Genomic DNA, 12,226 nt, shown 5'->3' with positions numbered 1-12,226 from the left:
TTAAAGCTACACATCTGGCAAGGGTGAACTGAGGCAGGACTCAGTTCAGCCTTCTACTGATTCCAAGTTTAGGCTTTTTCTGCCACTTAGCATCATTATTGGGAAAGGCCTCTTTTCTCATAAATTTATCAATAAAACAGAATAACTGGCAGTTATAGAAACCAAAACCTCAAATTTACACATTGACCCATCATTCTCACAGTTAAGAGAGAAATACATCTGAGTAAAGACAAAGTCAAGGTCAAAAACAAACCAATAACAGAGCCCCAGGGCTCTCTTAACGTCCAGGAATGAAAAGGAAATGCCATTGACCAAGATTTATTTTTAAAAAGCAAACCACAATGATATGAAGGAACCAACTACACATCAGTCCCATGAGACTAATGGAACAGCTTGGACTAATGAAAAAGCTGGACTTATTTTTTTTTTTAAGGAACCTGAAGTCAGACGATTATAGAATCATAAATTCAGAGTTAGAAGGGGACTAAGAGGCTTTAATCCAACCCTCTTTGCTGAAGAGAAAAGTAAAGTCCAGAAATTGATTTGCCCAGGAACCCCCCCCCCAAGGAGTGTTACAGAACTGGAATGTTTCTGGGTCCTCTGATTCTAAGTTCTCTTTCCTTTCTACCACCTTGCTTCCCTGGTGGTGCCATCCAGTCTCTAGTAGCTTGTAGGCACACATTGAGCAAATCAAAGTCACTTTTGTTTGTACAAAAATAAATAGAACCTTAAGAAGTATAGGAATTAGTGTCTTCAGTGTTTTCCTGATCTAATTTCTCTCATTTTGGAGTTCATGATGATAAGCAAATATCTTAAAGCCTTAATTCCAGTAGAATGAATGGATCCACACCCCTTCCAGCAACCTGCCTCGTGTGTGATTTTAGACATCAGGCATTAGGAGGCAGTAAATAGTTCATAACTTTGGGAAGGGATCAGTGGACAGACAGGTTAGAGAAGAGAGCTAAGCAGGAATATTCTGGAGCTACAGAATAGATTCAGCTGTGTACTTAGAGTTCCCAAGCTTCAGCTCTGAGAAAAAAAAAGGATGAAGGAATTGGAGGTTTAGAAATCCCTCTCCAGACTCAATAAGCCGGGCTCTCTCCCCTACCACCTCCCATGCCCACCCCCATAGCATCACACCTCTCCCTACCCCCCCAGATCACAGCAGCCTCCAGGCTCCGGAGGCCAGGGTTTTGTGTCCCCTGGATTTGCCTTTCAGCTCTCACAGCAAGGAGGGGAAAGGATCAGGGACGGCCACCTGGAATTCCCTACGGTATGCTGGCCTCCCTCAGTAGGCTCTGCAGAAGATACAGACACCAGTCCTGTCCCACGCAGCTCTGCCCAGAATAAAGCCGGCCCAAAGTACAGAACAGAGCCCTGACACTTCGAAACTGACTAGAGCTCTGTGTCAAGGTTTAGACGCACACGAGATCCCTGGGACCACAGCCCAGGCTCCAGTCCTCCAATTACCAAACCAAAGAACTCAAAATAAAGACACGATTCCATTCACCACTGACTCACACCTGGGGTTGGGGGTCCACTAAAAATCCATAAGCTCCATTAAAACAAACAAACCTGTCCCTGGGAGAATTTGAAAGGAAGCATCCTACACAAACCACCTTTAAAAACATTAGGAAAGGTTTCGTCTAATGTGGAACATTTCTCCCAATCGTTTGGCAATATCAGATCCAACACCCCAAGATACTGGTGCTGAAGAAAGCAGCCAGCGCGATCGATCTGGTTTATTTTATCTCTAGGAGGCAGAAAGCTTCTTGTCAAAGAACTGGCTGGACCTGTGCGTTCTACAAGGAAAGCTGCTCCATCTTGCTAACACTCCTTGAGAGACAGGAAAGTGGAGAGGCTCCAAATGTAGCGGCAGAGGATTTGGGAGCGTTCCCTATCCTGTTGCCCTTTCAGGAGTATAATAAACAGTCTGGTCCGCTCAGTGCTCAGACAGCATGGTGTGTGAGAAGTGCTGGAAATCCTCTGGCATAAACAGGTAGTCGGGCTACACTTCCCACTGAAAATTCAGACTGCTGCATTTCCCAACGCTCTGCTTCCTCCTCCACATACACAGTGGCTCCCCACTACTGTTGAGCATCCTTGCTGTTCTTATTTCTAGAGACGGTAATAAGAGAAAAGACCACACACTACTTACTCTTTGCCAGATGTCTGTTTATGCCGGTCTTCCTCTGTGGAGTCAATGGGGGAAAGAAGTATTGCCCAAAGGAAATCTAGCAGGCAAAAAGAAAGAAAAGAAAAGAAAAGAAAAAAGGGGGGGAAGAAAAATTAGTACTGTGGAAATGAAAGTCTTCTTTTTCACTGAAGTCATCTCCTAAAAGGTCCCAAAGGAACAAGGAAAAACAGAAAAAGTTGAAGGGGGGAAAAACCAAACCAGCCCCCCACACATGTCCTGGTCCAGCTCTCTCCACAAACCCATCACAAACTTTGACCGTAAATATTCAGATTGTTGAGCCTTCTCTTTGAGGGGGGAAAAAATCCAACTTCAGTATCACTGGTTACGTACACTGTGTCACCAAAGACGAGCGCACCTCCGAAAGAATGATAACTTTCATGCTTTATCCAGATTTTTCCCCCTGTTTTGCTGTCTCCCCTTCTCCCTTTTTTCCATTGACATTTTTTCTTCCTACAAAATGCACATAGGTCTGTTCTTCCTTGTACCCTGACTCAGGCCTGGCTTTGAAATGCATTTCAATCTCTCAACACAGGCTGCTTTCATGGTATTTAGAGTCCCACCAAGGCCCAGCTTTAAAAGCTACTGATTCTTTTTTTTCTTTAGCCCGCTTCACAAAAGAAGGGTATTTTGTAAATTACCAGCTCGTTCAGATCAACAAAAGGTACTTTCATAGAAAGCCCCATTTGATTTTGCTCAAATTTGATTACAAGGATGGAGAAAAGGAAAGGAAGTCAAAAAGAAAAACCCCAGATGGCTTTTTCATTCATCACAGTGAATGAGCTTTATCTGCGCCTTTTGAAACTGTAGCTGTGGAAAAGCATTTCTGTTGGCTTAAAAAACTTGACAAAAATTATTGGTTTGCCATTTCTCCTGTAACAGCCATTGGGAACTGGATGAAAAGACTTTTTCATGGGATCGCCTGCTTGGATCAAAATAATGGAGATTAGGTATTTCATTATAAATTACAGTGGGAGATAGAGCGGGCTGTCATATTAATAGCAACCTGCTCATGGCCTTCAATGGTAGCTATTCTCCTAGACAAAGGACCAAGGGGGCTGTCTATTGAACTTGTACTTTGGGCCTGATCAATTTTCTATCATCAAGGCAAAAGGTGAGTGGCCGAACAAAAGAATTCACACATGAGTGACCTCATAAGCCTACAGATAAAACAGCTTAAAAAAGCCAAATACATCCCAAAATTATGGATGATAAACTGTAGGAAGAAGAAGAGAGAGAGAGCAAGAGGGAGGAGGGAGGGACAGACGATGAAGGGGAGTGAGAGAGAGAGAGAGAGAGAGAGAGAGAGAGAGAGAGAGAGAGAGAGAGAGAGAGAGAGAGAGAGAGAGAGAGAGAGAGAGAGAGAGAGAGAGAGAGAGAGAGAGAGAGAGAGAGAGAGAGAGAGAGAGAGAGAGAGAGAGAGAGAGAGAGAGATCGAGCAAGGGTCTATAATTCTCCTCCTCATCTTGGCCAAATGGACACATTAAAAGCTACTTGTTTTCAGCTGTAGATAATTGCTGCCTTTGGCTTGCAGGGTTCTGCTGTAAATCTCTGCACCCTTCATTCCTCACCCAGTATTAGTCGTCTCAATCACAAAAATAGTCGTATTATGCCCAAGACAAAGCTGCTACCAAGAATCATCCAAACTTGTTTCTTTTAAAAGAACTACAAACAACATGGATTTAAAGAAGCCAGACAGACCACACTGTACATTGGTGTCATGCCCAGAGTCCTGTGCCTTTCTCTTGTATCAGCTATACCTAGATGTCCCACACTACAGCCTTTAATAGTCCAAAGCAGTATAAGCAATTAGCAGCTGTGAACTCTTAAAGGAACAATATCAGATATTTCTTTTAGCTAAAATGGAGTGATGCTCAAGTCCTAAGCCAAACAGCAGGGAAGGTTTGGGTGCCTTCATTTGATACCAAGTGGCACCCTGTAAACAGCACTGGATTTGGCATTTGGAGACCTGAGTTAGAATTCTGATTCTCCTAATTAGAAGATACTAGCTGGGTGGTCTTGGACAAGTCACTTTATTTCTCCATTCTTCATCTGTAAAATGAGAAGTCTGGATTAAAAGACCTCTGAGGTCTTTTCTTGCTCTTGATCTATGCTCCTACTAAACTAAGTTCAAAATGATAACTTCCATTTGGAATTTAAAATCATAGCTTTTAAACTGAAAAGGACCACCAAGGTCATAAAGTCCAACCTCCATCATTTTACAAAAGGGGAAACTGAGACCCAGAAGAGATTTGTTCAAGATAATACAGGTAGCAAGTGAAAGAGTTGGAATTTGTTCATTAATTTAACAACAACAACAACAAAAAAAACCCTTAATTTCCTACTGTGTGCTGGAGAGCCAAAGATCCTCCCCCCCCCTTCAAAAAATTCTTTAGCCTCAAGGATCTTACATTCTTGGGAGCTGGGGGGAGAGTAACATAAAGAAGTAAAAAATTAGATAAAACATCTATTCCATGTAATTACAAAGTAATTTCCAGGGGTGAGGATACTAGCGCCTGGGGATATCTAGGCAGGAACAAGCAGTGGTACTTAAGCTATGTGTTGAAAGAAGCCAGGAGGCCAAAAGGACCCTAGTCCTCTGGTGCCCAATTCAAGTCTTTCTCTCATTGTTCTATACTGCTTCCATCTGATGTTGTCCCAATTGTTGTACCATTTGCTTCATGTTTTTATATGACTTCCCTTTCTAATTAAAAATTAATTTTAATTAATGTTTTTAATTGCTGCAAAGTGAATTTTCAAAATTGCTCAAAAGTAAAGTTTTTTAATTGATACAAAGGTAAACAATATAAACAAAAACTAACCTGAACTTTGTCGAAAGAATGACCACCACAAAAGAACCAGAAATAGATATTGTGGCATTATAAAAAGCAAATTTGGCCTCGAGGAAGAGAAATTAGAAAACACTATCTCATCCCTTTGTAGAAGTCAGCAAAGGGATCCAAGGATGCAGAAAATTGGCTATAATAAAAGGAGATATATAGGTTGATAAGTTTAGCTAAATTTTTATTTTTCTTCCTCTTTATATTTCTTTAAAAATTGTTATAAAGGATGACTATCTGGGACAGGGAAAAAGAATAGATACAAGAGGAAATCTAGATCTCATAAAAACATTATGATTTCCATTAGATTCTATGAAAATGAAATGTTGTGTTAGTTTTTTTATTGACATTTATCATATTTCTATTTTTAAAATTATACTTAAGCAAAAGAAACCTGTCCCATAAATTCTGGTCCCATAACTGCTGGTCTTTGAGATGGATTTAGCACATCTCAGCTAAAACTTAGTAGATAATGCCTACAGAGTTGTCTTTAGGCAGTCAGAGGTAAAATTACTTGCCCATGATCCCATAGTTGGTCAGTGTCTGAGGCAGAATTTGAACCCAAGTCTTTCTATTTGTAGGTCCAACATTCAAAATGCTAAAACTGGTAGAGAACTCAAAGGTTATAGGTTATAACCGTAACAAGCAAGATTTGAATCCAAAATCACCCTATCCATTATTCCATGCTATAAATTTTTTGGCTTCAGGAAAAATTATCCCAGGTCAAAGGAAGAGAGGATAGAATTCTGGAATAAATTAGAGGAAATTAGATCTACTTTCACACTGGAAAAAAATGATGCATGTAATTAATATATTCCAAATAGATCTGGCAGCTATGTGACCAGTGGATAGAGTGTTGGGCATGGAGTATGGAAGGCTTGAGGTCAAATCCTGCTTCAAACACTAGCTACTTAGCCCTGGGCTGCACCTCTCTCAGCCTCAGTTTCCCCATCTGTAAAATAAGGATAATAACAGGACCTACATCTCAGGGTTGTTGTAAAGATCAAATGGGATACTATCTACAAAGTCCCCTTCAAACTTCAAAGTGCTATATGAAGTCTAGTTATTATTATTTCATTAATTTGGACAGTCCCTCCAAAAGTACAGATTACAGTCCATCTAGTCCTGTACAACTCTTGTTCTCCCATCTCACAAGTTCATAATACAGAGAGCACCCATTGAAGCCTCCCTTCATTTCCCCTGATGCTTTGAGGATAATTCTAGAGCAATCAAGCAGTCTTGATGTTTTTCCTTATTCTTATCTCGTGTCATCTTTTATTCCTTTGTTTCCCTGCTGGCACTCTTTATTATGGTTCTTTTTCATAGTGTTCCCTTGATGTAGGTTGCAATCTGCATGTGCCTTTCCATTGCCCTCCAAGGGATACACACTTAACTTTCAGATACTTAGAGCTCCAAAACTCAGACATATGACAGAATATTGTTACAAAAAACTCAAGCTTGTGGTCATGAGAAAAACTGCACACTTCTCCCAAATAATACACCCTGCACTGCTTCTCCTTTGGAATTCTGAGCCCAACTCTTTGTCCTTTGTTCTTTAGGTATACACCCTAATGAAAAAGCAACCAACTGTCTGATACATACAAAATTTCACAGTGAATCTTTTTCAAGGGAAAAAAATACTATGACTGAAATCTCCTGGCATTCCATTCATGATGCCAAGGACGCAAGGGTTCTGCAAAAGCCTGGTTTTGTACATCCTGGGAAAATGTAGGAGGAGATAGATATTTGTGTAGGTTTTTAAAACCCTAAAAGGAAGATAAGACTTAAAGAAAAGAGTACCCAGGAGCCTCAAAGTTCAATATATCTAAAATATGGCCTCAGAAGCAGTAATCAAAATGAGAAGACCCCCATTTTAAAAATATTTCATATTTTATTTTTTCTAATTATATTTAAAAACACTTTTCAACATTTTTTTAAATTTTGAGTTCTATTTCTCTCCCTCCTTTTACCTTTCCCTTAAGGAGATAAGCAATTTACTCTAGGTTATACGTGTACAATTGTGCAAAGCATATTTCTGTATTATCATGTTGAGAAAGAAAACACAACCCCCCCAAAAAAAAGAAAAAGAAAAAGTTTTAAAAGTCTATTTGATCTGCATTCAGACCATCAGTTTTCTCTAGCAGTAGATAGCATTCTTCATGAGACTTTCAAAATTTTTCTCAGATCATTATATTACCATTCACAGTTGATCATACAATTTTGTTGTCATTGTTTACATTATCCTGGTTCTGCTCATTTCATTTTGCATCAGGTCATGCAAGTCTTTCTAGGTTTTTCTGAGGACATCCTGATTGTTATTTCTTCTAACATAATAGTATTCCATCACAATCATATAACACAATTTATTCAGCCATTCGCCAATTGATGGGTATCCCCTCATTTTCCATTTCTTTAGCTCCACCAACAGAGTTGTTATAAATATTTTTGTTCATATAGATTCTTTTCTTTTTGTTTTTTCTCTCTTTAGAATACAGACCTAGTGGTGACATCACTAAGTCAAAGGGTCTATATGGTTTTATAGCTCTGAGCATAGTTACAAATAGCTCTCCAGAATGATTACATTGGTTCAAAATAACTCCTTCTCTAGTACATTAGTGTTTCAGTTATCCCACATCTCTTTGAACTTTTGTCAATTTATTTTTCCGTCATATTAGCCAATCTAATAGGTGGGAGGGGGTACCTCAATGTTGTTTTAATTTGAATTTCTCTAATTAATAGTAATTTGAAATATTTTTTCATATGACTATAGCTAGCAAAGATTTCTTCTGAAAACTGCCTGTTTATATCCTTTGACAATTTATCAATTGGAGAATGATTGCATTCTTATAAATTTAATATCATTCTCTATATGTTTGAGTAATTATGTTTGTCAGAGAAACTTGGTGTAAAAATTTTTCAGTCATAATTACTGTGTATTTCATGCCAATATATTTTTCCTGTTTATCTTACTCTGTCTCTCTCTGTCTGTCTCTCTCTCTGTCTGTCTCCCCCTCTCCTTTCACCCTGTCTATCCTCAAAAGCATTTTGCTTCTATCTAGTACTTCCCCCAATTCTCCCTCTCTTCTATCAGCCATCACTTTTTTCTGAGGTTCAAGTTCCCCCATCTTGCCCTCTACTGTAAAAGTTCTTTCATTCCTCCTCTATTCAAGGTAATTCACCCCATTCTGCATTTCCCTTCCCCCTTTTCCTTTTCCCTTCCCCCTTCTCCTAGTGCATTCCTCTTTCTCACCCTTTAAATTTATTTTTTTAAGATATCATCCCATAATATTCAATTTATACTTATACTCTCTATGTATTCCATCTTAAACTAATGATGATTAATTTCTTAGCAGTTACAAGTATAATGTAAACAGTTTACCCTCATTAAATCATGAGGACCCCTTTTGGACAATGGGAGGGCATTAGGAATCGTACAGGCTTAGCACAAAAAAACTCCATAGTCCATTCCTCTCCCAGCTGTTTCACATACAGCAGATGCCTCCGAAAAGGAGGCATATTTTGAGCAGAGATCAGAACCTCTTTATTTTTGCATGAGGTTTTTGTCAGGACAAGTAATTTTATTGGCATAGGGAAATCTCAGTCAGAAAAGTCCTTCAGCAATGCATATTGGCCCCTGCTCTGAGATTTATAGACTTTGAGAGTAGCCTGACACTCTAGTGACTTTCCTGGGCTTACACAACCAGTGTATGTTAGAGGTGAGACTTGAATCCAAGTCCTCCTCACTCGGAAGCTGGTTCTCTATCCAATAAATCAGTCAGCCTTCTTGTTCTTATCTCTAAAACATATAAATATATAAATCAACTCAATTCCTCCTAGAATTGGAATTACAGTTTGCAATCTTCTTTGATTTAAAGAAATCAGGAATTGGAGAGCGAAAAGCCTATGTCATAATCCTACAATTCCATTATGAGCCTCTATTTATTTAGAAGTGGCTTTCTAATGAGAGTTGACATTTCTTGAGGGCTTTAAATTTTCAATGGTAGTGTCCACTCCAGGGATACTTCCCCCCAATTTACACGTATACTCATGGCATTCGGTTCCCCAGAGAATGACGACCACCTCGGGTTCAAAAAATTCTTTAGGATGTCATATTCCTAAAATTACAGTTCATGAAGCCCCCTCTGGTGGATTTCTCTTTAATAGGCAGCCAATAGAAACAGTTCAAAGTAAAGACATTTATTAAGATGTCACAGTAAGAATTGTAGTTACAAAACATGCCTTCACCCCGTAAATATGGGGTGCACACTCTTGCAAATACAGTATCAGCAAGGAGAATGGGGGCAAATTTACTCATAGAGTAAACACATGAGGTCAACTGTATCTGGAAAAAGAATCTGCAGAACATCACAAGGAAAGACTGGGTGAACAGACAACTCTACTGGCTTCAGCTAGAATGATTAACTATCGGACAGTCAATCAGGCAGTGACCACCCCTTGAGCCTGGCTCATTAGCTGAATCACTTATCTCTAATAACTACTTGGAGACCTAGCTTGCATACCCAGAGTAATTTAAATAAAAGTAACACCCCAAATTAGACTTGTGGAAATCTATTTGAATCTACCTCCTGATGCTAGAAGGTTCCCCTAGAAGTAGTCATCAACCCAGACCTCCCTTTGCTACTGGAAAAGTGAACTTACCCCTTCAATAAAAATTGTTTTTGCTGCCATATTGTGATTCTCGCCATTGTGGTACTTCCATGATTGAAACCATGGTCCACTGCTTGCTAAACCAAGGAAATTCAAGAGTTTAAGATGTCTTTCCTCTTCCTTTATTCTTCCTCCATAGCTGGCTGTCTTCTCTGATTCAGGGACACACTCCACAAAGTGTCCCTGACTCAACTATCCATCAGAGCTGCAAGTTTGCTTTTTATAGACCACCAAGAATATAGCCAATCTTTTGTCAGCCAGTAACAAGTTGCCCTTCTAGCTTCATGAAGGTTAACTCCCTTATGATACAGCTCACAAAGTGTAGCTATAATGTAGATATGTCTTTTTACCTCATGTAACATGTGAATACTTTGTTGTCAGGAGCAGCTAAGTGGCTCCGTAGATTGAGAACCAGATTTAGAGATGGGAGGTGCTGGGTTCAAATCTAATCTTGGACACTTCCTAGTTGTGTGACCCTGAGCAAGTCATTTAACCCACCATTTCCTAACCCTTACCACTCTTTGGCCTTTGAACCAATATGCAGTATTGATTTTAAGACAGAAGGTAAGGTTTTTAAAAATACTTTGTAGTCTCCATTACCTTTCCTTTCTGTGATTTCATCATTTAGGTTAGGGAAGAAGAAATTAATTGATCAAGAGTGTCCTGACACATCCCTTCATTTTCATGATCTCATTTGATTCTGACAACAGCCTGAGTTCATTCATGGTATCCTTATTTTACAAATGAGGGGATTGAGTCACAAAGAAATTAAGTGACTTGCATACAACTAGCAAATATCAGATAAAGGGAACTATAAACCATTCTGATTCCAAATCTAGCACTCTGCCTACTTCATCTCTCCTTCTAAGGCCAAGGGGCATAGTCAGAAGCCTGAGGATGAGAACCTCTATCATTTATGTGGCAATGTGTGACTTCACAGTGGTGGGTCCCAAATTCCCACTCCAGCCTGCCTCTTGACTAATACAATGCATAGAGACACAAAGGCTAACTTTGCTTTCTGTATCTGTGAAAGGCTTTATCCATGCCATCTGAAAGCATGATTCATATTTATTATTTATTTGGGGAAAGTCACACATATCTCAGGGCCAAGCTTTGTAAGAAATTGCAGTTGGATCAAAGAATCAAACTACTTGAGAATTCTGTGGTCCCTTGATCAGTAATCACTCAAGTGTAAATGTAATCTAACAGAGGGAGAAAGAAAGAAGATTAACCAGTAATAGCAGATTGATGTGTGGTCAGACTAGGGATGATTTATCTAGGTTGGTTAGTGGAGCTGAACGGCTCTACTGCTATCTGCAAATGGACTTGCCACACTGGCTGGAATTGCATCGTATCCTCAAATGTGTGTGTGCGTGTGTTATACCTTACATGTACATTATATGTGTCTGACACTCTCAAGAGATAAAGACAGACAACTATGTGCATAGCACTGAGGCCTTTACTAAGATGGAGTGACAAGGATTTTGCCCCAAAGTCCTTAAGACAGAGGACACTGGTGGCTTTCAGAAGCAGCCATGAGATACTATCCTGAGGCTTCTTCTCCCATACATAGCCCAGCCTCTTAGCCTCAGATCCAAATGGAAGTTGGTTTCATGTTACTTGCCTTGGGAGAAATTTGTAATTTTCCTCAAAAAGTTTGTGCAAGATGCCCAAATTTCTTATTCATGGCACTATGCCAGGTGACACATATTTAGAAAAAGGAAATGACAAAGTCCTTGTCCCCTAAGAAATCATTAATGAAATGACAGAAAAAAAAACTGACCTACCCATTCAAAGAATTCACCCACTTTTGGAGTTTCAACAATCTTTCCTACATCTCCAGTCTTGATCTTTCTCCTGAGCTCCTGATCAGTTCCAGAACAGCACTACTAGAACTTTTTTACATCTGAAACACAATGCATCCAAAGTTAAATTCATAATTTCCCCTCATTTAGCTTACCAGAGTTCTGGGACTCTAAAAAGTCTCATTTTGTTCCATGAAAGTATACATTTTTTTCCCTAGTTTCCTAGGTGCAGCCCTTTGTTCAGGAGTGTTCAAGTAGATGAGATCTGGAATTCCTGCCAATTCTAAGATTCTATGCTGCTCCAGAACTCACCAAGGCTCCCTATCACTAATGTTGTCTAAAAGTGAAACAGGCTACCTAAGAGGTATGCCCCCCCCATGGGAGTCTCTAAACATATAGTAGATGGCCATTTGTTGGGTATGTTGGGTATGGGTATGTCTCATCATATATCTGTTGAATTAAATGGCCAGTGTGATCCCTTCCAGCTTTAAAAATATGTGATTCTTTGATTATATTACCTAAAGGGGTTGGAGCACCTCCAATGTACTGGATTTCATTCTTTCCTTTATTCATTCCTACAACAAGCATTCGTTGAGACCATGTGGAATTCACAGCCCTGGAACAAAGTAGTGGACCTTCCCTGAACAAAAAAGATGGCAAACTTCCCCTCAAGACTAAAAGGTTTGCAAAATGCCTTCCTCACAATAACCTCATAAACA

At 39.5% G+C, this 12,226-nt stretch overlaps 1 long non-coding RNA gene across 1 annotated transcript in view; it reads right to left on the bottom strand.

Moving 5' to 3' along the window:
* Window positions 1–11,600, bottom strand: part of LOC103106337 (uncharacterized) — a 610,021-nt gene extending 598,421 nt beyond the window's left edge. Inside the window, exons 1-2 of the long non-coding RNA XR_008914168.1 lie at window positions 11,490–11,600; window positions 2,159–2,234 (exon numbers count right to left, since the gene is read on the bottom strand). This is a non-coding gene — a long non-coding RNA (uncharacterized LOC103106337). The remainder of the gene's footprint in view (window positions 1–2,158; window positions 2,235–11,489) is intronic.
* Between the last annotated feature and the right edge of the window lie 626 nt (window positions 11,601–12,226).

This window comes from Monodelphis domestica, chromosome 8 (genome assembly GCF_027887165.1).
Source record: "Monodelphis domestica isolate mMonDom1 chromosome 8, mMonDom1.pri, whole genome shotgun sequence".
Lineage (NCBI taxonomy): Eukaryota > Metazoa > Chordata > Mammalia > Didelphimorphia > Didelphidae > Monodelphis > Monodelphis domestica.
This window is presented reverse-complemented; position numbering and strand designations above follow the sequence as displayed.